This window comes from Ovis canadensis, chromosome 1 (genome assembly GCF_042477335.2).
Source record: "Ovis canadensis isolate MfBH-ARS-UI-01 breed Bighorn chromosome 1, ARS-UI_OviCan_v2, whole genome shotgun sequence".
Taxonomy (NCBI): Eukaryota; Metazoa; Chordata; class Mammalia; order Artiodactyla; family Bovidae; genus Ovis; species Ovis canadensis.
In genome coordinates this window covers 79,437,414-79,463,798 of record NC_091245.1, presented here as the reverse complement: position 1 = coordinate 79,463,798, position 26,385 = coordinate 79,437,414, and the positions used below count along the sequence as shown (strand labels likewise).

At 39.6% G+C, this 26,385-nt stretch overlaps 1 long non-coding RNA gene across 4 annotated transcripts in view; it reads right to left on the bottom strand.

The window, feature by feature from the left end:
* The window catches only part of LOC138445301 (uncharacterized), a 313,499-nt gene that overhangs the window by 160,552 nt on the left and 126,562 nt on the right, over nt 1-26,385 (bottom strand). The window contains exon 4 of one of the 4 annotated variants that reach the window (XR_011258797.1): nt 25,703-25,807. The exons of the other annotated variants lie outside the window; for them this stretch is intronic. This is a non-coding gene — a long non-coding RNA (uncharacterized lncRNA). The remainder of the gene's footprint in view (nt 1-25,702; nt 25,808-26,385) is intronic. 4 annotated transcript variants of the gene reach the window in all.

Here is a 26,385-nt window from a genome sequence, read left to right as displayed (position 1 = left end):
GGCTTCAGCAATACGTGAACCGTGAACTTCCAGATGTTCAAGCTGGTTTTAGAAAAGGCAGAGAAACAAGAGATCAAATTGCCAACATCCGCTGGATCATAGAAAAAGCAAGAGAATTCCAGAAAAACATCTATTTCTGCTTTACTGACTATGCCAAAGCCTTTGACTGTGTGGATTACAATAAACTGTGGAACATTCTGAAAGAGATGGGAATACCAGACCACCTGACCTGCCTTTTGAGAAACCTATATGCAGGTCAGGATGCAACAGTTAGAACTGGACATGGAACAACAGACTGGTTCCAAATAGGAAAAGGAATACGTCAAGGCAGTATATTGTCACCCTGCTTATTTAACTTCTATGCAGAGTATAACATGAGAAACGCTGGGAGGGATGAAGCACAAGCTGAAATCAAAATTGCTGGGAGAAATATCAATAACCTCAGATATGCAGATGACACCACCCTTATAGCACAAAGTATAGAAGAACTAAAGAGCCTCTTGATGAAAGTGAAATAAGAGAGTGAAACAGTTGGCTTAAAGCTCAACATTCAGAAAACAAAGATCATGGCATATGGTCCCATCACTTCATGGCAAATAGATGGGGAAACAGTGTCAGACTTTATTTTTCTGGGCTCCAAAATCACTGCAAATGGTGGGTGCAATCATTAAATTAAAAGATGCTTGCTCCTTGGAAGAAAAGTTATGATCAACCTAGACAGCATATAAAAAGCAAAGACATTACTTTGTCCACAAAGGTCTGTCTAGTCAAGGCTATGGTTTTTCCTGTGGTCATGTATGGATGTGAGAGTCGGACTATAAAGAAAGCTGAGCGCTGAAGAATTGATGCTTTTGAACTGTGGTGTTGGAGAAGACTCTTGAGAGTCCCTTGGATTGCAAGGAGATCCAACCAGTCCATCCTAAAGGAGATCAGTCCTGGGTGTTCATTGGTAGGACTGATGTTGAAGCTGAAACTCCAATACTTTGGCCACCTGATGCGAAGAGCTGACTCATTAGAAAAGACCCTGATGCTTGGAAAGATTAAGGGCAGGAGGAGAAGTGGACGACAGAGGATGAGATGGTTGGATGGCATCACGGACTCAACTGGACATGGGTTTGGGTGGACTTCAGGAGTTGGTGATGGACAGGGAGGCCTGGTGTGCTGCGGTTCATGGAGTTGCCAAGAGCTGGACACAATTGTGTCACTGAACTGAACTGAATACTATAAAATTAGAAATTACCAAACATCAGTAGGGAAATAGTTGTGTATAAAGTACATATATACTCATCAATGCATGGAATGCTATAAACTGTGTGTAGTTTGTTTTGAAGAAGATGTGTGTATGGATATAAAAAATGTCCATGATAAATTATTAAGTAGATAAAACAATATACAGAACAATATATACAGAATGATTTTCCATTTATGTAACTTAAAAAGGGAAAGAGAATCTGCATATGCAAGTATGTATGTGTGTGTGTGTCTCTGTGTGTGTGTGTGTGTGTGTGTGTTGAGAGGGATAAAAAGCAAAGATGCTATAATGTTTACCATTTTCTTCCCTCTCCATCTCGATCACAAAGAATAAAGCTGACTTATTTGCTCAGTCAGATTCACAGTCCTACTTTGTTTTGCAGAATCTAGGTATTGAAGGCTGGGCTTCCCAGGTTACTCAGTGGTAAGGAATCCACCTGCCAATGCAGGAGATGTGGTTTGATCCCTGGGTCAGAAACATCCCCTGGAGAAGGAAATGCAACCCACTCCAGTATTCTAGCCTGGGAAATCTCATGGACAGAGAAGCCTGATGGGCTAAAGTCCATGGGGTTCCCAAAAGTCGAACATGATTTTGGACTGAAACAACAGTAATGATGATATATTGAAGAAAGAGAAAAATGACTGATTGATGAAGAACTACACTGGAGAGAGATAAATGGTAAAGAACTACACTGCTGCTGCTGCTGCTAAGTCACTTCAGTCGTGTCCAACTCTGTGCGACCCCATAGACAGCAGCCCACCACGCTCCCCCGTCCCTGGGATTCTCCAGGCAAGAACACTGGAGTGGGTTGCCATTTCCTTCTCCAATGCATGAAAGTGAAAAGTGAAAGGGAAGTCGCTCAGTCGTGTCTGACTCTTCACGACCCCATGGACCACAGCCCACCAGGCTCCTCTGTCCATGGGATTTTCCAGGCAAGAGTACTGAAGTGGGGTGCCATCGCCTTCTCCGAAAAAACTACACTAGAGAGAGATAAAAAGAGAAGACAAGAGGGTTGTTCTGGACTGAACTGGGTAGAGAATTTTGAAAGTTTGGAATTAGAAAGGAGTGAATCTTCAAAGTATTTCTATGGGTATGAACAATATTGACCATAAGCGGGGGGAAGGCATTTTTGAAAGAAATTCTGTGATTCATGGGGAATGATCTCCCCTTCAGATAGTTTTGTGCAAGGCTGGAATATGATTCATGTTATTTTAATTGTTTTCTTGGATTCCAGACTGTTATTTTTCACCTGTATTATAGACAAATCAGAAGATAACATACAAAGATATATGGAGATAATCTACAAATATGAAAAATATATTTATATTTCATGTTAGGAAAATGTATTGAGGAATAGACATCAAACTGCTAATAGTAAAAAATCTTTGCAATGTCAAACTAAATGAGGGATAGCAGAACACACAGGTAGGAGGACTTTTTTTATATGCACACATAGGCATTATTTGTAATACGACCTTAAACTGAAACAAATGAATAAAGTAACAAATACAAGCTATTACTTTTTTGAAAATGTGACATTCTCTTATTTATGACTGTTAAGTAAAAACTATTCCTTATAGATAATTTTTTTCATTTCAAAGCCCTTTCTTAGTCAGTAGCGACTATGTTTCTGTGCACATACAGGTCATGGTGGTGGTTTAGTTGCTAAGTCGTGTGACCTCATGGACTGTATCCTGCCAGGCTCCTCTGTCCATGGAATTCTCCAGGCAAGAATACTGGAGTGGGTTGCCATTTCCTTCTCTAGGGGATCTTTCCCACCCAGGAATCGAACTCTGGCTTCCTGCATCGCAAGCAGATTCAGTACCAGTTGAGCTATGAGGGAATCATGCATAGAGGCCCTTCAACTAAAACATTGAAATAATTGCAGCAAAAATGTTTTTAAAATGTCAAATAAGCATGAAATTACTCAATTTGCATATTCAATTTTCAAGTATAGATACGTTCTGAAACCTCAATTTTCACTGATAATTTTCTTTCTGGAAAAGCTCCTTCTGGACATGTTCAGTCTTCTATGCTCTAAAAATAAATATTCAAAGAAAATATTTTTATATTGTATTGTCAGATCTTTTCAAGTACGAACTAGAGGAAAATGACATCTGAAATGACGTTAGGCAAAGTAACATTCTTTAGGCACTTAATAAATAACACTTTAACACTTAAAGGTAATATGATTTTAAGTTCAACAATAATGGCTCTAAAAATAAGGGACTGCTGTCCAAATAGCAATATATTTAGACAGAGGTATGTGAAGTCTAGATAAGAGATGTGAACTCTAGCGCCATCTAGCAAACATGATGGGTAACATCACTAACATTCTCTGTAACAGATCGAACAAAGCAAGGTTAAGTGTCCTTGAGTTCGGTGTTAACTGTCAACCTTGAAAATGCCATTTAAGCATTCTGTAGACTTTCTAGAGTTCTGAACTTGGCATGCAGCCCTTTAAAAGGCAATCAAAAAAACACTTTGCAATTTCAGCAGGCCCAATGGTGTCTTAGAAGAGAATAAACACCACTTAACCATGTGTGTGTACTCAGTCGCCACTGACTCTTTGCTACCCCATGGACTGTAGCCCGCCAGGCTCCTCTGTCCGTGGGATTTCCTAGGCGAGAATACTGGAGCGTAGCTGTTTCCTTCTCCAGGGGATCTTTCTGACCCAGGGATTGAACCCGTGTCTCCTGCCTGTGCCTCCTGCATTTGCAGACCAATTCTTTACCACTTGGGCCACCTGGAAGCCCACTTACCTACAAATTTGCTAATATATGCATGCCTCCACTCCCACAGAACGTTAGCACCATTTTATTTCTTAATAAAAGCATAATGTTGCTAAATTTACTAATTTATGTTCTGGACTGCTTTCAGTAATAAGTAAACAAGAGAAAAGGAAAAAACAACACATTCTCACCCAACGCACACACTGTGTGTTTACTGATATTTTATTACATAGTCATATGTGGTGTTTGTCAATCTATCCAAACCTCAGCTACACAATAGTCTTCAAGCAAAAACATGTATTTAAGTACACATTTGTGAACCAAAAGAGTTAAACTCAAAAGCCTCTTGGACTTCTAATACCTTGAGGTTGAAATAATATGAAAATACAGTACCTGATGTGTTGCTGCTAAAATTCCTAGAGTCAGGGACTACAAACATATGTTTTAATGATGAGATCCCAAATGTCATAATCAAAGATGGATTTTAGCGTTAATGTAAAATGTGTCACTTTATAACAGAGAAGACATGAGTGAGTGACTTGAAGAATTAATAAATAAAATCTCTATCACAATGTTATCAACCACAGGGGAGAGTTCAAAACCAATATTAATTTCTTACTCTCTACTTATGAAGAACTTCTTCAAGAAACTCATTATGTTTGCATCCTTCAAAAGACTTATATGATGTTGCTTTTACTGCTCCCCAGCAGCAAAAGAAAAAAGCAGCAGCATGGGTAATAATATGACTCTATTGGACTGCATTACACAAACTTCAGATAAAGAGATATGTGGAAAATGTTGCTTAATTATGAATATCCACCAAAATTAGATACTGTTGATATCAGTAGTGTTCTATCAGAAAACAAAGATTATACAGGAATATATGGGGGAATATTTAATATGAATATGTATTAAATTTAATGAGGGATTGGCTAGTGAAAAGCAAGGAAAATACCAAAGAATATAGAAATTACAGCTAAAGGAGCAACCACTCCCCTTAGGGCTGAGCTGCTGCCCCATAGAAGAGTCTCCCTCAGCAGAGCTGATCCACTCTTTCACTGGAGAGTGAGCAGCTGTGCTTCACTGGTTGGTAGAGAAGTTGCTGAGGTCCTACACCAGCAGAACCTGCTAGAAAGTTGCCCTCTGAGATCCTGGAGGAAGCTACCCACAAGGTTGTCCTTCATTAGTGGCTCTGTCTCAAAGCCACCTGAAGGGGTGCCAGGCAAAGCTGCACTGATGCTACCGGAATTGGATACTGGAGAAGTTGCATCCAAAGTCAGACCCTGGAGAAGCCATGTGTGCTACAGGAGCCTGGAGAGAGGTGTGCACTGGGTCCGGTAAAAGAAAGTCCTTCCTGCATTGTCCTTACAGCACCCTTCACTGACAAATCTTAACAACTTTCCAGCTGGCAAACAGAGTCCAGCTCCACCCTCATAGAGCTGGCATCAGAGTGTGAATTTGCAGCTGAGAGGCAATAAATTCTTAGTTGGTGCACAACTCTTTATTTGTACCCACTGTCATACATCACATCATGCTTTAGGAATTGCTTATTCACAGCTCACTGGTTTTCTCAAACTTAATTTCCACAAGAGGTTTCTTATTGGTTTAGCGCCTTTAATCTCCACTTTCAAATCTATAGAGCCCTATCAGATCGATTTCCCTAAACCATCATTTCACTTTGTCTTTATGCTGCTCAAAAGCCTTCAAACAACTCATATTGCCTTAGAGTAGTAATCCTAAACTTAAGTGTGAAAACCTCTTTATAATATCAGCAATATTGTACAGATCAATATGTGATAGTAGTCTTATTATTAGAATACTTTAATTAAAAATAGATGATCAAATGCTGTAATAAATTTAGATATATACATTAACCCATATTTTACTAAGTCACATGACCTGTAGTCAGTACAAACAGTAGCTCATATACATGGGACAGACATATCTGTTCCATATAAAGGCTATGCGTGGTATTCATATGGATCTTACACTGATAACTCCAGGGTCCTCAGGGGCCTCAGGCCCACAAGTTAGGACCGCCTAGCCTGAAATCAGTTCCCATTCCTTCAACCTAGCATTGAACTTTCCATAATCTGACCCAACCTATCTTTATAAGTTTATCTGTTACTGACTTTCCACATGACTTCTATTTGCCACAATCCATGCACCCTGAACATATCCTTAGAAATATCCTAAGCCATAGCTCCACCTGGACTATTCACCTTCCTTCTTCCTTCTTATCCAAATCTCACTTCTCTACAAGACTCACATTACGTCCCTCTTTCAGGTGCTTTTTTTGGCCACTGCAGAAGGGTGTCTGTCGATTCTCAGAAACTCCACTGCCCTCTAAGCCCTCTCATGAACTGAAGGGGATAAATGCAGGGAATTACACGTCCAGGTTCTTTTTAGCAGGCTCACTGAATTCTACCAATAAGGGGCTGCATCAAAAGGTACAAGTGAATAGGTCAATACTCTCCAGCAACATCTGAAAGTAGGTGAGTGGGCGCTCTCAGATGGCAAATGTGAGGTTTGACCAGGGACATCCCTTTCTCTGTGCCCATTTTGTGCTCTGCACATGCCTCTACAGGGCTTCCCAGGTGGTACAGTGGTAAAGAATCCATCTGCCATCACTTCTTGGTTTTCGGCTAAGATCAAGAATCTGCCAGCCAAAGTAGGAGATGCAAGATATGCAGGTTCAATCCTCAGGTCTGGAATATTCCCTGGAATAGGAAGTGGCAACCCACTCCAGTATTCTTGCCTGGGAAACTCCGCAGTCAGAGGAGTCTGGCAGGCTACAGTCCATGGGGTGGCAAAGAGTCAGCCATAACTGAGCAAGTGAGCACACTCATACCCACACGTTACTCTACCATGTCACTTATCTCACTGTACTTTGATCGAGTTTACCTGATTATTTCCTGCAGCACAACAAGCTCTCCATAGAATTGACAGGATCTCCTGAGAATCAGCCCCTCCAATGTCACAGACAGCTAAGCTCATCAACAGCAGCTTCCCTGTGCTGCCTGCACTTCCAGGTCTCCTAAAAGCCAGCACTCCAGCCCTTTCAATGTTTCTGTAAACCTCTCAGTCCCTGCATTCAACACCTTTTTACTCAAAATACCTATGGCAGCTGTCACTCCTCTCATTTGCTATAAGGCCCTTACATCGTCATTTCCTACTTATACTGTCATTTATCTTTTCATATGTATTTAGATTGTCTTCCCAACTAAGCTACTCAAAGAAACGACTGAGCGTTGTATTTTTATGTACAATATAGCATCTTCCCTTGCAAGTATATTTTCAATAAATAATTATTGATTTGACTCGTTTAATTAAACATTGGGATAAGTGAGACTCCACTGATGGCCTCCAGACTTGTATCTTAGAAAAAATGGACAGACTCTCAAACTGCCAAATCAATACTTAGAGTTTCCAGTGGTTTAGGACTTTTCAGTGGCTCTTACCATCCTACCCTCAGTAAAATAACTTACCTATTTTGAATCAAGTTGCTGACCTCCAATCTAAATATTTATAACCGTTTTTCAGTGAACAGCTTTGGGAAAGTTAGGCTATCATTCATATACTTCCTGCTTTATATTCTGGTCCTAAGCTCTTCATATTTTTCTACATGTTAAACATCCTTATTTCTATCATATCTTACCTAACTACTCTTAAAGTCTACCCTTTCTTCACTTCTTTTTCTTCCTGCCACCAGGTATAAGAATAATACAAAACATGTCTCTTTTTCAAATGGGAAGTATAAAGCTTTTATCTTTGATCTGCAATCATCTTTTGCTGTTTCTGTAAATCTAACTATAGTGAGATGGATGGTGTTCCTCACAATTCATGTCTACCTGGAACCTAGAAGGTGAACTTAGTTTGGAATAAGGTCTTTGCGGATATAAAATTAGTTAATTGACTTTAAGATGAAGTCATTCTGGATTCAGAGTGGGCTCTGCATTCAGTGACTATTGTCATTTTAACAAGAGGAGAACATCAGAGAGACACAGGGAAAAGGCCATGAAAAGATAGAGGGAGACATTAGAGTGATGCTACTACAAACCAAGAAATATCCGGGGCCACCAGAAGCTGGAAGAAGCAAGGAAGGATTCCCCACTAGAACCTACTGAGCATGGCTCAGAAGCATGGCTCTGCTGACATATCATTTTAACACACACAGATTATGATACTTTGTAGGGCAGCTCTAGAAAACTAACACACTAGCATAGCTGGTATTTTTATTACAGTCCAAACAACCTTATAGGCATAAATGAATGTACGAAATTGTAAGCTGACATCACTGTATATGCTGCTAAGCACCAAGTATTCCTAACACATATCCTCTGTTCTTTTAGGACCACTTCCAGAGATGTAAACGAAGCATCTCCTGGTGAAAGGACTTCCTGGCTAAATAGTTTATTAGCAGAATCAATTTGACATTTAGAAGCTAGTTTCAGAGATTACCTTAGTAAAATTAAGCTATTTCCCACTTTCTAAGGATAATAATTTTGCAATTGGTAAAAAAATAAAACTTTATTTTTTTTTAATTTTTATTTTTACTTTATTTTACTTTACAGTACTGTATTGGTTTTGCCATACATTGACATGAATCCACCACGGGTGTACATGCAATCCCAAACATGAACCCCCCTCCCACCTTCCTCCCCACAACATCCCTCTGGGTCATCCCCATGCACCAGCCCCAAGCATGCTGTATCCTGCATCGGACATAGACTGGCGAATTCAGCAAAGACATAATTGTTTTTCCTCTTTTTCCTAGCTGAAAAAAAATATTGCACAGCCTACGAGTATACTTACTTCTCCTCCTGAACACATCACACCTTCTGATGTTTATGTTCTAAGGGACACTGTAGAATACAAATTCCCAGGCAGAGTTAGACATCCCCTTCTCAGTACTCTCTTTGCCCTTCATAGGCAGCTCTATTTCACCCCAGTGAAAAAAGAAGTGCTAGTTGCTCAATCGTATCTGACTCTTTGTGACCCCCATGGACTGTAGCCTGCCAGGCCTCTCTAACCATGGAATTTTCCAAGCAAGAATGCTGGAGAAGGTTGTCACACCCTACTCCAGGGGATCTTCCAGACCCAGGGATTGAACCTAGGTCTCCTGCATTACAGGCAGACTCTCTACTATCTGAGCCATTACATTGTTATTACTGGTTTACCTGACTGTTCCTCCCAACAGAGAGAACTCTGCAAGGACAAGAATGTATATAACTCATCCTCATACTCCCAGGCCCTGGCACCGTGTTTAACAGCACTTGGTGCTTGATAAATGCTGAACTAATTAAACTGTTGACCTTGCTCTGTTCATAAGAGAGTAGACAAACTTAAAACACATTCCCAACTGCAGTTCTGAAATTGAGCATTTATTCTTAAAGCATATGCAGCAGACATGTTTTTATTACAAAATGTGTCTTATATACTGCCCCTTTCTCAAAAGAAAGCAGCAAGACTCAGCAATTAATGATCCACACCTAATGAGGGAAATGTTCACAAGTGAGTGCAGCCTGACATGTATCAGGAAAATACAACAGCCTGAGAGACAGCAAGTACAGGACATTTTCCCTCCTCCTGAGCCGGAAGCAGGTTTCAAGAGCAAAGGGAAGGCGTGGCTGAAGGACGATGACTTTCGCCTAGAAGTCAAGTGTGCCAGAAGTCTTCAAAATTCTCTGGTCTGGAGTCTTAACCAGATTCTGCATCTCCTCCATTTAAAATTGATGATAAATATATAAACATTCTAAAGTGATTCTAAAGTTTTTCTAATCCTCAAAATTGCTAAGTCAAAAGAACATAGGCTGTAACTAGTATACCCATCTCTGAGATCATACCACCAGTCTAACTCTTCAGTTCTGTTCAGTCTCTCAGTCGTGTCCAACTCTTTGCGACCCCATGGACTGCAGCTTGTCAGGCCTCCCTGTCCATTACCAACTCCCGGACTTTACTCGAACTCATGTCCATTGAGTCAGTGATGCCATCCAACCATCTCATCCTCTGTTGTCCCCTTCTCCTCCCGCCTTCAATCTTTCCCAGCATCAGGGTCTTTTCCAATGAGTCAGTTCTTTGTATCAGGTGGCCAAATTATTGGAGTTTCAGCTTCAGCATCAGTCCTTCCAATGAATATTCAGGACTGATTTCCTTTAGGAAGAAAATACATACACAGGCCATGGCTAATGACTTTACAGAGCAAATACTTAGGAGAAGTTTTCCAGGAAAAAAGTCCATGAAAGTGGTGAAATTGGGAGATTCAGGACAGGGATCCCAAATAAGAAAGAATATTAAGGTTCTTGGTTGCAGGAATTTGACTAAGAGGGGTCTCAGAGAAGAAATCACACTTGCCAGGTTTTCCCAGTTTGCAGCTGGCAACCCTGAGATGGCCCCAGTGCTCCCCACCTCCTAGTATTCATGCCCCGTGAAGTCCCCTCCCGTGAGTGTGGGCTGGACCTGGGACTGGTTTCTAACAAATAGGATCCAGCACCAGTAATGGGAGATCACTTCTTGGATGGGGTTACAAAGAGATTATGCCTTCCATCTTATGTTGCCCTCCCTCCCAATCCTGCACATTCACTCTGAAGAAAACCAGCGGCCACGGTGTGAGCTGTCCTGCAGACAGTCTCATTCGGCAAGGAACTCAGATCTTCATCTAACACCCACTTGAGTGAGCTTGGAAGATCCACTCCTGGTCTAGCCTTGAGGTAACTGCGGCACTGGCCACCTTGATTTCAGCCTTATGAGAGACACGGAGCCAAAAGCACTCAGCTCAGCCATACCAGATTTCTCACCCACAGAAATGGGGAGATAATAAATGCTTGTTGTTGTAAGCCACCAAATTTGGGGGTAACATTACATAGCAATACATAACTAATATGCAGCAACTCATATTTATAATACTAATAATACTAATACGTCCTTACTTTTCAAAACTCACATCCAGACTTTTGTGTGAGGTCATCTGACCCCTTGGAAAGAAGCGGAGACCACTCTCTTAGGAACTAAGTACTTTTTCAGGTATGCAAACTCAGGGAGCAAATCATTATAATCAAGAATTGGGCTATCACCCTTCCAGAAAGGCCACTTGAGCAGAATGTGGTGAAACTGACCTCAGAGTAGTCTTCCTAAGGCCAGAAACCAGAGTACCCAAGTATCAACCCATTCACTCATCATCTCATAACCAGTAGTGAAAACAAAATCATTTTATTCCTTAAACGTATAACTATTTGTTCATTAATCTTTTCATTGCAGAGTTTTATAGGGAGCTGTAAAGAACCAAGAACTGTATATCTCCTCTGAATCACTAGAGATGCCCTCCACATGAACAAAATTGATACTAAGCACTTACTCTATGAAGGAACATAATTGCTTGGCTGCTATGAGACAACATTTTATTTCAGATTGTATTCATTGCTTACTCATTTCCCCAAACAATTTCCCTTTTGCTCAAACTTTCCTAAACAATAGAGCATTTTATTAGATAATGTTTACTAATAAACAGAAAGCATGGATAACTATTAAAAGAGACAAAGTATTCAATTAGAACAGCTTAATTACAATGTGACTTTGTATAGAGTTCTAGCTTGTAATTTTATCTGAGAGCAACATGTGTTTGCTCAAAATAAGAATAGCACATTTGATTCTTTCCAAATTTAACCAAATGAGTTGGACAACAGAAGGCTTGTACATGGATTCTTGCTCTCTGCTGCTGCTAAGTCGCTTCAGTCGTGTCCGACTCCATGCGACCCATAGACGGCAGCCCACGAGGCTCCCCCGTCCCTGAGATTCTCCAGGCAAGAGCGCTGGAGTGGGTTGCCATTTCCTTCTCCAATGCAGGAAAGTGAAAAGTGAAAGGGAAGTCGCTCAGTTGTGTCCGACTCTTAGCGACCTCACGACTGCAGCCTACCAGGCTCCTCCATCCATGGGATTTTCCAGGCAAGAGTACTCGGCCTTCACAAATAATGCTGGTGTTTTTTACGTTTTATTACGAGAAAATATCATATTAGAACTCCCACTAAAACACGCTGCAAGTGTGCATGTTCAGTACCATTCTGTTCTTTGTGACCTCGTGGCTGTAGCCTGCCAGGCTCCTTTGTCCATGGAATTTCCTAGGCAAGAATACTGGAGTGGCTTGCCATTTCCTCCTCCGGGGATCTTCCCCACCCAGGGACCAAACCTCTGACTCCTGCATCTCCTGCATGGGCAGGTAGACTCTACCACTAAGCCCCTGGGAAGCCCCAAAACATGCACTGCCACCATGAAATTTTGTGTAAATGGTCCTCAAGTAGGGTAAAGATCGGAATTTGGAGGTCTGTTCCACATCCTCTTTTCTGCTTTTTCAGTGTACCAGTATAGCTAAAACTGAAGAAACACATGAATTCTTCCCCTTGAATCTTTTTTTGAACTCTTCTTTTTTAATGGATAGAATGCTTGGAAGACTAAATTTCTCACTCTCCCTACATCAACCCTAACTGAACCAGTGACATTATTAAATGATGGTTTTGTCCTGCTGGAAGACTGATTGAGATGCCTGCCACCATTTACAAAATTGTCATTAACCCATCTCTTGGACAAATACTGAGCAAATCACTAGCTTCCAAATATTGGCAGCTGTCAGAACAATGTTAAGACCTCACCTTTGCTTATCGATAGTAATTTAGGTCAGGCCTTTCTTGACACTGTATTTTTCTTATTATATCTCACATCATTGGTAAAGAATTATAGGTTATTTTCCTTGAAATCTTGTGCCTTATTCAAAGAAGGAATAAACATTGTTTCATTCACACAAACTCTACTAAATTACCTACTACATTTATGTAGGTCTGTAAGGAAATGGCACCCCACTCCAGTATTCCTGCCTGGAAAATTCCATGGACAGAGGAGCTTGGTGAACTACAGTTCACGGGGTCACAAAGAGTCAGACACACACTGAAGACACACACAAACACACATACACAACAGTTCAGGTAAAGTGAGTTGGCAGTAATCTGGAAACTTGTCAGGAAAAAATCTGGACTAGAGAGATATTTGAAACCAAACTGAGTCCTTAGTTCTGAGTTATGTGTTTTTCTTTAATTCAGTGCTGTAACTGCCTCCGGTGAGATGGCCTTATCCGCAAATCCTTTTCACCTTACTATCTGTTTTCCAGATTAACTCCAGAGAGAAGAGATCAGTCTAAAATACAGATATTTTCTTACTTCTCTACCTAAAATTGTTCAAGGCATCTCAGTACCTTCAGGATGAGCCTGCCGCTCCTTAGAATGATATATAATGCTTTGACTTACCTGGATTGCCTGGATTCTACTGCTCAGGTCACTATTTAACAACTGTACCTTAATGACCCAGCCTCACACCTTCTTCGGATCTCAGCTCAGGACACTTTCACCTAGGAACACCTTCAGTCTTCCTATTCTGGACATTCTAACAAACGAGTAAGTGTTTGTGACTGCAGAGGGTACCCTCCTTGAGACATTTCTTAGTCACAGCTGATGGGAAACCTCCTAAGAAGCCTTTCCTACTTCCTCCCTTCCAAAGAACTGACTCCCCCTGTCTTGATACTCCCTCTATGCTCTTCATATGCTTACACATTTTAAAATTATGAGATATGCATAAGAGTGTATGGGCTTCCCAGGCAGTGCAGTGGTAAAGAATCCACCTGCCAGTCCAGAAGATACAAGTTCGATCCCTGGGTAGAAAGATCCCCTGGAGGAGGAAATGGCAATGCACCCTAGTATTCTTGCCTGGTGGCAGGCTACACTCCATGGGGTTGCAAAGAGTTGGACACGACTGAGTGACTGAGCACAGCACACACAGAAGAGTATATAGAACATTGTACAGTTTACTCAATTATAACAAACTGTACAGTTTAACAAATTACAGTAGAAGAGACCCCTGTGGAACACTCATCAAGATCAGATAACTGAATATCATCAGTATCAGAGGACGCTGCTGTCACCAACAAAGCCCATTAATAATGACTGGAAAATAAAAATAGAATCTGGGTAATAAAATAAAATCTAACCTTTTTTTTTCTTTTCCACCATGCTTTGTCTAGTTTTCGGTGCTCATTGGGGGCCACATGCAGGGGCCTTGCACCCAGCACTTCAGAGCAGAGTTGATAGTGCAGACACCCAGCTCAGAGGACACTTGCAAAAGCTCCGGGTGTGACACCACTCTTTAAGATGGTGGCAGCAGCAGATTGTTTGCAGCGTCTCTGCAGCCCAGCACTGTGATCTGGAACCCCAAGCAGGCCTCTGTGCGGTCCTGGGAGAACTCCACCCTCTCCCCTCCCCACTGCTGAGAACCTTATAAAGCAGCCTCGCCCACCGTCAGCTGGGAAGAGCAGCTCATCCTTCTCCATTCTTTCATCAGAGAACAAAGCTTTCCTTTGCTTGGTCTCATTCTTTTGGCTCAAGCAACACCACACTGGGCAGAAGGACCCTTGTGGAGGACCAAGGAGGGTAACTCCCCATCATATTTCTCCCCGATCTCAAACTCTTGCCTTCCCTAGGGTAACCACTATCCTGACTATTTTGATCATTTGTCTGCTTTGTTTCATTGCTTTACCACATAAGCAAAAATCCTTAATCTATGTGGGTCACTTTTGTCTGTTTTTATCATGTTTCTTTTGTCAATGTGATGTTTCAGACAACTGTAGTTTTAAAATTTTCACTACTGAATGTCATTCCATTACATGAACAGTCTGTTCATTTTAGAAGATGCAGATATGTGTTTGGGCAGGATCCCATTTGAGGATATTACAAGCAACATTGAACATTCCTGTCAAGTATACCATAGTGCATGTAAGTATGCATTTCAATAATAGAACACATCTCTCTGACAGAGGGATTTCTGGATATGCACATCTACGCATCACTGAATAATACCAAAGCATTTCCTAAAACGTTTGGACCAATGTTTACTGCTACCAGTTTTTGAAAATTTTTATTACTTCATGTTCTTGCCTTGGAATTATCCTACTTTTAAATTTTTCCCAATCTAGTGAGTAATCAATGGTTTCTCATAGAGGTTTTAAAGGGCTTTTTCTGATTATTAATGAGGTTGAACACCATTTTAAATGGTCACTTATATTTCCTCATCTGTGAAGTCTCTTACCCATTTTTCTGTTGAATTGGCAGTATTGCCTGTTTTCTTAAATGATTTGTAACAACTCTATGTATTCTGGTTAAAATTGTTGCAAATATGTTCTCCCATCCCTTTAGTTACCTTTGACTCTCTTAATAATGTATGTCAATGAACAGAACTTAATTTTAATGAAATCAACTTTATCAGTCTCCACCCTGTTTACAAAATCATTTCCTATCTAGTGTCACAAAGGTATTCTCATTATTTAGTACCAGTTTAATTTTTTTGATATGTAAGTCTGTAATCCACCTGGAATTGATTTTTGTGTTAGGTGTGACAGGGGGTTCAATTTCTTTGTTCTACAATAAAGGTTGTTAACTGTCCCAACATTATTAGTTGTCCCAGCACCATACTAATCTTTCCTCCACTGCTTCCCAGTGTCACTTGGCCACAAATCAAATGTGTGTGTGTGTGTGTGTGTGTGTGTGTGTATACATATATAGAGAATACATATAAGAATAGAGTGTCTAAGAATGGAAATATATGTACACAATTGGAGTCAAAAATGAAAACCCACTCCAGTATTCTTGCCTGGAAAATTTCATGGACAGGGGAGGCTGGAGGGCTACAGTTCATGGGGTCGCAAAGAGTTGGACATGACTGAGCAACTGAGAACACTTGCATGAGTGTATAGGCATATGTATATTTAGTTCCATTCTTAGACATGCCATTCTTTTAGTTTTCCTGTCTGTCCTTGTGTTAATGCCGCAGAGTATAAATTTATGTAAACATATTAACTTGGCTATTTTCTTTAGTCTTTGTAGTTCCATATAAATTTTAGAATCAGATTTTCACACTATACACACACACATACACACTCACACACACACTTTTTTTATTGAATTCAAATTAAATCCATAGATCAGTTTAGAGAACAGACATTTTGGCAAATTTGAATCTTCTGGTCTATAATCAATTTATATTTCTCTATGTTAGTCTTTCTATTTTATTTTAATAAAGTTTTGTAGTTTTCTCTGTAAATTTATTTTTAGGTGTTTGATATCGTAATCTTACAGTGTCTTATTTAAACTTCAATTTCTGCATGTTGCTAGTATATACAATTTGCATATTAGTTTTCAAGAGTTGATGTATGGCAAAACCAATACAATACTGTAAAGTAATTAACCTCCAGTTAAAATAAATGAATTTATATTTTTTTAAAAAGAGTTACTTTGCTAAGCTTATTAATTCTAATCACTTATCCATAGATTTTCTTAAATTTTCTACGCACAATGTTATTGTACCATCCAAGATTAATTCACATTTGGTTTTTTGTTTTAAATGCATATGTCTTATTTGGTTTTGTACTCTACTTTATTGCATACTGCAGCATATGGGATAATGTCCTGTTTTTTCATTCCTGATCATTATTATTCGTATTTCATCATTTTTCATGATCAGTCTTGGAAAAATAAAAAGCTAGACAAAAAATAGAATTGAATTTCTATACTTAATTTGATTAAAAGTATCTAGTAAACACCTGTAGCACATGGTGTTTAATGGGTTTGGTGAAGCTCTACTGTGTACTTCCAATTTCTGCCATGGTCTCACTTGTGTAAGACACGTGCCATAAACTCTCAGTTCAGTTCAGTTCAGTTCAGTCACTCAGTCGTGTCCGACTCTTTGCAACCCCATGAATCACAGCACGCCAGGCCTCCCTGTCCATCACCAACTCCCGGAGTTCCCTTACACTCACGTCCTTTGAGTCCACGATGCCATCCAGCCATCTCATCCTCGGTCGTCCCCTTCTCCTCCTGCCCCCAATCCCTCCCAGCATCAGAGTCTTTTCCAATGAATCAGCTCTTCTCATGAGGTGGCCAAAGTACTGGAGCTTCAGCTTTAGCATCATTCCTTCCAAAGAAATCCCAGGGTTGATCTCCTTCAGAATGGACTGGTTGGATCTCCTTGTAGTCCAAGGGACACTCAAGAGTCTTCTCCAACACCACAATCAAAAGCATCAATTCTTCAGTGCTCAGCCTTCTTCACAGCCCAACTCTCACATCCATACATGACCACAGGAAAAACCATAGCCTTGACTAGACGGACCTTAGTCGGTAAAGTTATGTCTTTGCTTTTGAATATACTATCTAGGTTGGTCATAACTTTTCTTCCAAGGAGTAAGCGTCTTTTAATTTCACGGCCGTAAACTCTAACACACTGCTAAAGCTGAGGGACAACTAGAAATTTCTCTTTTTCCAAGTCTTTCTCATACACAACAGAATTAACATTTTCCTTTCAAGGAAAGCACACAGGAGCTTACTGGTGACACAACTGCATTCAAACAGGAATGCCACTGCCCTTGACAACAGTTTGGTCCATCAGCTAATTAGGCCAAACCCTGTGACTATGATATGCATAAAGCCATAGGCTGCCCATAAGCAGAGTCAGAAGAAAATGGGAAACTCTAGGCTGCATCTACGTGAAGTACACCTGAAAATAGATAATGAGCAATCCTGCCGTGCAGCATAAGAAGAGTAGTATGAACACACTTGCTACAGTGGTCTTGGTCATTATCTCCATGTGAATTATAAATGTACAGCTGTTTGTTCTTTTATTTTTTATCACTTTCCAGCTTACAATAAGCCCTGTTAGCAGTAATGAGTTCAAATGTGTATGACAGTGTGTTTAATGAAAAAATGAGTGCTACATATTTATCTCTGAGAAAGTTAATGACACCCATGTAACAGGCAAATCTTGTCAACATTTACCAACAACTATGAAGGTCATAGGGATATCACTGAATACATTCAAAGACACAAATCTGCTAAAGAATTCTCAGCTTCTGTTTCAAAAATAACTAAGACTGAGTGGGAAAATAATGACTCAACATGTGCTGCTGAAGACAGTGCATTTACACAAGACTCTGTGAAGCTTATCTTTTCATTTAGAGCAAATGCCTATTCCAGGCTTTTTTGTGCACAAAGAGTGAAGCAATGGCTATGAACAAGTTGGCTCCATTAGCAGCAGCAGAACTTTGCAAACTGTTAAATGGTACAAGTTTACAGGACTATTTCCAGATACTTTAAAGAGAAGAAAAGTTAACTCCAATAAAGATTTGATTCTCTCATTCAGTTCAAAAAATTAGAGTATTATGTTGCAGGAGAATGATCTGACTTGTCATGAATGCGATAGTAAATCCTGTTTAAAATTAATGATGATTAAAGTGTTTGTTTTGTGGTGGTAATACAAACACAAATTTTGGTGTAACATAGAATCATGGCATAAAATGACCTTGTAAAATTAAGATACACAGTGTTTTTCACGTGTGTGTGTTTCTATACATATATTAGGAAACTTGGCCTATTTCATATATATATTTGCATATGCTTCACTCTGATATGTGAATTTCTTTTTACTTGTCATTCTTAGGATTGTGATATTTGAATCTGTATATTTCATAAGCTACAGAAAATTCTCAGACATTATCTTTTCAGATACTCCATCTTTCTTTCTTTCCATCTTTCCATCAAATCCTCTTTCTTTCCTCTCCTTAGATTCCACTTAGGGCAGCACTTCTTACTGGATTCTCTATTTCTGTTGCCCTTCTTTCAATATTTTCTATAAATCAGCTTTGTTCTCTTAATTGTGATTAATCTCTTCCATCATATCATTCAGTTCACTAAATTTCTATCAGTTTTATATAATTTACTATTAAACTCATTCATTGCGTTCTTCATTTCAATTGTTGAAGTGAGTTCTAAAATTTATAGTTCAATGTGCTATGTTATTCTTCATAATTTTCAGTTACCTGCCATGATTTTATATTTGTGTTTATTTTCTCAGAGCCATGGTAACCATAGTTTCATAGCTTGTGTCTGATAATTTCAGTATCTACAGTCTTTGTGGATCTGTTTCTATTAATTGTGATTTCTCACCTAAAGGAGCTTTTGTTCTTTGCATTTAGATGTTTTTATTGGTTATTTATTATTAAAAAGTAAATATTAATAATAACATGTATATCATTATAATATTAATATTGTATTATTTATGATACCACTATCATGTATTATATTTATATTATTTAATAATATTATTAATACTAATAATAAAATTCTATTGTTTGTTTATCGTTGAATATATCATTCAAAAATTCTTAGTATTATCCATTTATTATCTTCCAAATAGGATTTTGAACTGTGATGTTGGAGAAGACCCTTGAGAGTCCCTTGGACTGCAAGGAGATCAAACTAGTCAATCCTGAAGGAAATCAATCCTGAATATTCATTGGAAGGACTGAACTTGAAGCTGAAGCTCCAATACTTTGGTCACCTGATGCAAAGAGCCAGCTCATTAGAAAAGACCCTGATCCTGGGAAAGAATGAAGGTAGGATGAGAAGGGGATGACAGAGGATGAGACGGTTGGATGGCATCACTGACTCAATGGACATGAGTTTGAGCAGGCTCCAGGAGATAGTGAAGGACAGGGAAACCCGGCATGCTGCAGTCCGTGGGGTCACAGAGAGTCGGACATGACTGAGCAACTGAACAACGACAAAACAAGTAGGATTTTATAATGCTTTTGTCAAGCACCTGGGGAAACCAGCAATACAAGATCATTTTAATCCAAGTTCAGAGTTTGAGATTTTACACAGACACACACACACACGCATACACATATTATTCAGCTATGAAAAGGAAGGAAATCTTTCCATTTGCATCAACATGGGTAAAACTGGAGAACAAGTCAGTCACATAGAGAAAATAGGATCACAATTATATGTGGAACCTTAAAAAAATAGTTGAATTCATTGGAACAGAGAGTAGTCCATAAGTTAATAAAGGCTGGATCAGGGTGGGGGAGGAGAAATAAGGGAGATAGTGGTCAAAAGGTACAAAGTTGCCATTATTTAGTATGAACAAGTCTGAAGACTAACATACAGTGTGATGACTACAGTTAACGATACTGTATTGAATATTGAAACTATGATAAGAGTAGATTCCAGGTGTTCTCATCACACACAGACAAAAAAATAAGTGTCTGAGGAGCAGTATGCCGATCAGCTTGACTACAGTAGTCATTTCACTCAGTCGAGTCTGACTCTTTGTGACCCCAAGGACTGTAGCCCACCAGGCTGCTATGTCCATCGGATTTTTGCAGCAAGAATATTGCAGTGGGGAACCACTTCCTCCTCCAGAGGGTCTTTCCAACCTAGGGATCAAACCCGCATCTCTTGTGTCTCTTGCACTGCAGGTGGATTCTTTACCATTAGTGCCATCTGGGAAGCCCCATTTCACTATACACGTGTATTTATCAAATCATGATACCGTACACTTTAAATATGCACGATTTTGTTTAAAACTATATTTTAAAATTATTAAGGCTTATGAGTCTGGAAAGAATGTTGGATCCTTCCCAGGAGACCCATCAGCAGTGCTCTGTGTATCTTACGATTCATCTCCTCTCTCTCATCATCACAAAGAATCTTTATCTATCTGGATATTAGAAAAAAAAGCCTCTGACTCACAGTATATTCTTCAAAATCTATCACTTAGGGCATAAATTCCACCCACTGATCTCAAGACTAAAGCCTCTGATGCTCAAATTCCAGGTTCTTGCAGCTCATAAGCCAAGAATTTCAATCTTGTTGTAGAGCTATGCTTTAAAACCCTTCCCTGGAGCTAATGAATGACTGTGAATAAATGTAAGAAGGTCGAGTTCAAGATAAGAAAAGATAGGGAGACATACATGTGGAAGCAGTTAACCTATTTACTGAAAGAGGTTAAGCTTGTGGTTTTCAGTCTGTGTTCTACGTAACTCTAAGACATAATAATGATTCCATAAACATGCTTTTTAAATTGCCACATAATCCAGTTATAAACAGTGTGTATAACTTATTAATAGAAACAAGCTACACTGAAATCTGCTTTTGTGTTGTTAGGATGAACAGTCTCTAGCCACTGAGCCACCGAAACCTCCCAGGAGGCAAATTGTTGGAGGCCTGTCAAGTCCTCTCTGAGAATCTCCCGAGCTTTCTCCAGGGACAGAGCTTCCCCCTAAGGAGTTGTTGAGTTGGGAGCACCGAGGAGGTCGTGGCGAGGGCACCGGAAGGGCCACAGAACTGTTCTGGTTGTGAAAAGCAAGAAAGCTCCACAATTTCTCAAAGCTGGCTTCTCACATGTTAACAAAATAAAAGGAGCAGGGAGCAGAAATCCCTGTTTCTCAGAACTATTTGAGAATCAATGACCTAGTATGTGCAGTAGAACACACCACAGTGCTGTACACAAAGTGTTTCATGAGTCTCATCACCTGTCCTTGTCTTTCTTCTGACGAGTCTCCAAGCCTCATAGAAAGGACTATTGCAGCTCATACTGAATTATAGTTTCTACAGAAGCTACTCTATCTACATCCACATATGTGGGGCTATGAAAAAGGTAATTTTTGCGCTTATGTTTGATGCCCTCAAGTGCCTCTTTTCAGCTTCTCCTCATCTACCCCTGCCTTTTAATCTGGCAGTACCTTACAGACTTCAGACTAGCTTGGACTCAAAAACAACTGACTTCTACTTCTGACAGTCCATAACAGGAAACATTTTGATAGAGGCTAACAGACAGGCTAGCAGCATAATGGAGAATCTAGCGCAAGCCTTAAAATGCTGCAGTTATCCATCAGTCACGCAACACAGCATGTCATGCATAAGAAACAGCTGCTTTATTAGCTAGATGGAGCAGCCTGCAAATATGAAATGATAGGATGCAGTCACAGTCTAGCAGCAAGAAAACATGCCATTGTGGGCCAAATCATGGGTGCGGTTGACAAAAATGCCAGAGATCAATTCTGACCAGCACACATTTCTTTATCAGGAAACCTCTGGGAGATGACAAAGCACAGAGGCCAGCCGACCCCACAGGAGTGACAATCAGTGTCCAGACTGAACTCTTCTGTTGGTTGGTAAAAATCTACTTTCCTCCATGCGGGGATGCTACTAAATAAATATGTATCATGAATAAAAATAAACTATCAGAAGCCTATTTCTCATGTTAAATTAGAAAAGATATTTGAGGATTTGTTTCATGGCTTTAACCCAGGCATATTTGTCCCTCATCTTTTTCTGAAACACACACATTTCTATTTGTGACATTACCTATCTTAGGAGTATTTGTTTACACATGTTGAGAATTGGGAACTGGTTAGCCAGCAAGTCAAAATGAGCAGATAGTATAAACTTCATAAGGTAGTATAAAACTCACAAGGCAGAAGAAAATGCAAGGAGAGCCAAAAAGTTCAAGATGCCTCACCTTCTGAGCACCAATGCATTTCCTGAAAGGCAATCAAAAATGCACCATCCATACTGGTTTGAGAGTAGTAATTCCACATTCCAGCTAATAGAACATGAGTTCTATCAATTTTCTATTGCCTCTCATAATATTATTTTGACTTTTCCTTTTCCAATTACATTACTTATGCGATTTCATTTTGTCCTATATAATGACTTTCTGATCCATAAGGATATCACAGAATAACATACTGCTGAAATCATCAAATTACTGAGCATGTGCCTCAGATGATGTCCAGCCAAATTAAAATTGAACATTTCAAGGCGGAAAAAAGAAAAGCTTGCTTAATGAGCTAAATATTTCCCATCTTAAAATTCTTTAAGATAGTATTTCAAGTCAATTTTTATGTCCTTGAACAATCCAAATAATTTCTACAATTTCCTATTTCACTTCCCCAGTACTCATACAACATTAGATGTAATATTGACAAGAATCTACCACAACCAGTTAAGGCTGGCTCTATAGACAGTGACCATGTTTTCTGAACCAAAATAGGGCACATGGGCTGACAGCAAGGCAGAGCATTTTATATCCAACCTATATCATTGAGTTAGTCCCTCCTTCATCAAATGAGTCCTCAAAACCACCACTGAGGTTATCTTGAGAAAACTGAAATCTAATCAAGCCACTCCCATATTTCAAATCCTTTAAAATCTCTTCTTTTTTTTTTTTCACTTTAGGATCCTTTTTTTTTTTTTTCACTTTATTTTACTTTACAATACTGTATTGGTTTTGCCATACATAGAAAAACACCAATACAGTATACTAACACATATATATGGAATTTAGAAAGATGGTAACAATAAACCTGTATGCGAGACAGCAAAAGAGACACAGATGTATAAAATCTCTTCTTATAGGATAAAATCCAACATTTGTTGGAAAAACTAAGCTCCTAATAGCCTGGCTCAAGCTGTTCTCTTTAACCACTGCAGCTTTCATCCAGCCATTCTGAACTTCTCACTGTATCTTACCATAGTCTTTCCTAGATTCTATATTTTCACATCTTTACCTTTCCTCTGGAAACATTCTTCCCGAACACACACAGAAAAGCACATAAGCACATCTCCTTACACTTCAAGACAAATTATTCCCTATGTTCTCCCATGCAGTTAGTTGTTTTAAAAACGGTTTGTGTATCTGTGACTCTATCAAAGCATTCACCACATTTTATATCAACTTATCTATTTGTATATTTAGGGCCTCTTCTAAGCTAGAGGTCGCTATGGTTTCAAATAAACTGTATTCAGGAATAACTAAGTTATAACTGTCTGCTGGACTCTGGAGTCTGCTTTCTCCTCGTTCTCATTAGGTGGGTTCTATCATGAGCAAGACAACCACTTGGGGGAGATGTTGTAAAGATGTTACCAGCGTAAGGTGGGTGAGGGGATAGACTAGTGACCTTTAATAACTCTAAATTGTTAATATCTGTAATAATTCTTCCAAACCTAAGATGATGGGTGCAACAACAGAAATAATCAGCATCAAAACAGTCTAGTTGTTTAATCAATAACCAGCAGTTGTAAACCAGGGATTCCATCAAGTTCTACTGTGTGGGAAGGCAGCATGCTTACAACTGTTCGTTAGGCTGAAACCCCACATTAGATACAGCTTGGGTTTAATAGCTGGGAATTTCCTATCTCTAGAAAGCTAATTAGAAGACTACCACTCCCCTTTCCGTTGGTTACTAAAGCAGTTTACAAAGTGTACCTATTGGAGGAGTGTGAGAAGTTAGAGAGGATTAATTTAGATAGGTGTTAATTCCAAAGAAGACGAACAATAATAACAAAAAGGCTTTCTTTCCCTTACACAGAAGTTCTCTTTGAACACAAAAACTCTGGGCAAAATGCTTTGGCCCAAATAATTAGAATCCTGCTGACAATCAGAGTCAACGGCGGACTGATGTCATGCCAAAGGACACACATTGTGAGCCTTTAACAGAGTTCTAGGACTAATTAGACAGAAAAATTATTCCATGCCACGTCCAGTTCCGGACTCTGCATTTCAGCTGCAGAAGGTGATAACAGTAATGTGGGGTGTCATATCTTCAGTCTCAGTCTAAGACAAGAACAAAATACTTTTAAAAGAATTCCTGAAGAATAGAAGGGAATTCAACATTAAACAACAATAGACAAAAGGGTTGCCTACAACAAGCAAATCTTTCTTATTCTCAATTTTCATCCACCTGATTTGCAAGTTAGTCTTTCCCCTCTCCTCCTGGCAGTAAAACAATAAAAAACCTACACCTCCTCTAGTCAGTTTCCAGTATAATGCAATACAGTGCCAGCCTTCAGCCTGGATGGGAGAGGAGTTTGGGGAGAATGGCTACATGTATATGTAGCTGAATCCCTTCGCTGTTCATCTGAAACTATCACAATATTGTCAATTGACTATACCCCAGTGCAAAATAAAAGGGTTTTTTTTTGTAAATTAATTTATTTATTTTAATTGGAGGCTAATTACTTTACAATATTGTAGTAGTTTTTGCCATACATTCACATGAATCAGCCATGTGTCCCCCATCCTGACCCACCCTCCCACCTCCCTCCCCCCCACCTCCCTCCCCATCCCATCCCTCAGGGTCGTCCCAGTGCACCGACCCTGAGCTCCCTGTCTCATGCACCGAACCTGGACTGGCGATCTGTTTCACATATGGTAATATACATGTTTCAATGCTATTCTCTCAAATCATCCCACCCTCACCTTCTCCCACAGAGTCCAAGAGTCTGTTCTTTACATAAATAAAAAGTTTTTTTAAAAAAAATACAGAGCCTGCCTTTGTTCCCAGAGCCTCAGATCCCACACCAGGCTGGGGAACCCCATGTGTACTCTCCAATGTCCATGGCTGGAACTTGGGAATGGTACCTTCAGTTGACATGAGCTATTTCAGACTTGTCCAGAGTCTGAGGCCAGTTCTGTCCTGGGTGTCACTCATTACCCCTTGGGGATCCTGATCCTATTTTGCTCGAAGCCCCAGTTTCCTACTACATATAATGACTTGAACTAAGATTCTGTCCCACCTCTCCCTTCTCAGAAGCCTCCATGCCACCTTAGGGATGCTAACAGTTTTTTTCAGAAGTAATCATCTAAATCAAACCTAGGTCATCAAAAAGCCACAGCTAAGAGGTAATCAAAGAAGTTTCTAGGAAAAGGGTGGAATCAGAAAGCATTGATCATAGACAACATCTGATGAAAATTCATCATCTCTAGACAGTCAAAATTATCAAAATAACAGAGTCATTAAAAAGCTGCTCTTTCCTTATCAGTACATTATTTGAAGAAAATAACAGACCTTGTTCCTAAGCATTCATTAAGCTCTGGAGTTCAGGTCTTCAAAAGTTCCACAATCTGTCTTTTCCAGTTGCCTCTTCCAGGAATCATTGAAAGTCATCTAGTGCTGATGTATGAACCAAATGAAAGTTATTGTGAGACAAATGTTATTCTGGCCAGATTATTTTAATGTCAAATAGGTTAATAGTAGCTTTTCAAAAATGTTAACATGGAAAACACACAGAGCAAGTTTAAGCAACCCTTTATCAAATAAACAATGTGGGTTTTGGCCCATTTTTCTGCTGAAACGATAGAAGTCCAAGTGACATAGACAGAGAAAGCACCAAGAGACCATGGCAGCATTTGAACCTCATACCCAGACTGTTTCACTTCCTTCTCACGATGACCATTTATCCTAGTGAGAAAAGCCAAAACAAAACTTCAAAATCAGATATTAAAACACAAGATTATTTATAGATGCCCAAAGTCTTATGACATGGTTATACAAGATTCGATCTAGTTCTGCATGACTAGGAAAATTAAGCATGAGGCATCTTCTTCAACCTACTTCTCTCATATCTGGAGTGCTTTGCTGCAACTCAGCACGTGTGCTTTCTCTTTGGTGGAGAAACAGAAAGATAGATGGCACCACCTGAAAACCAAAAGTGAGGACCTAAGCCTGTGGAGGCAGTTTAATCACCTGTA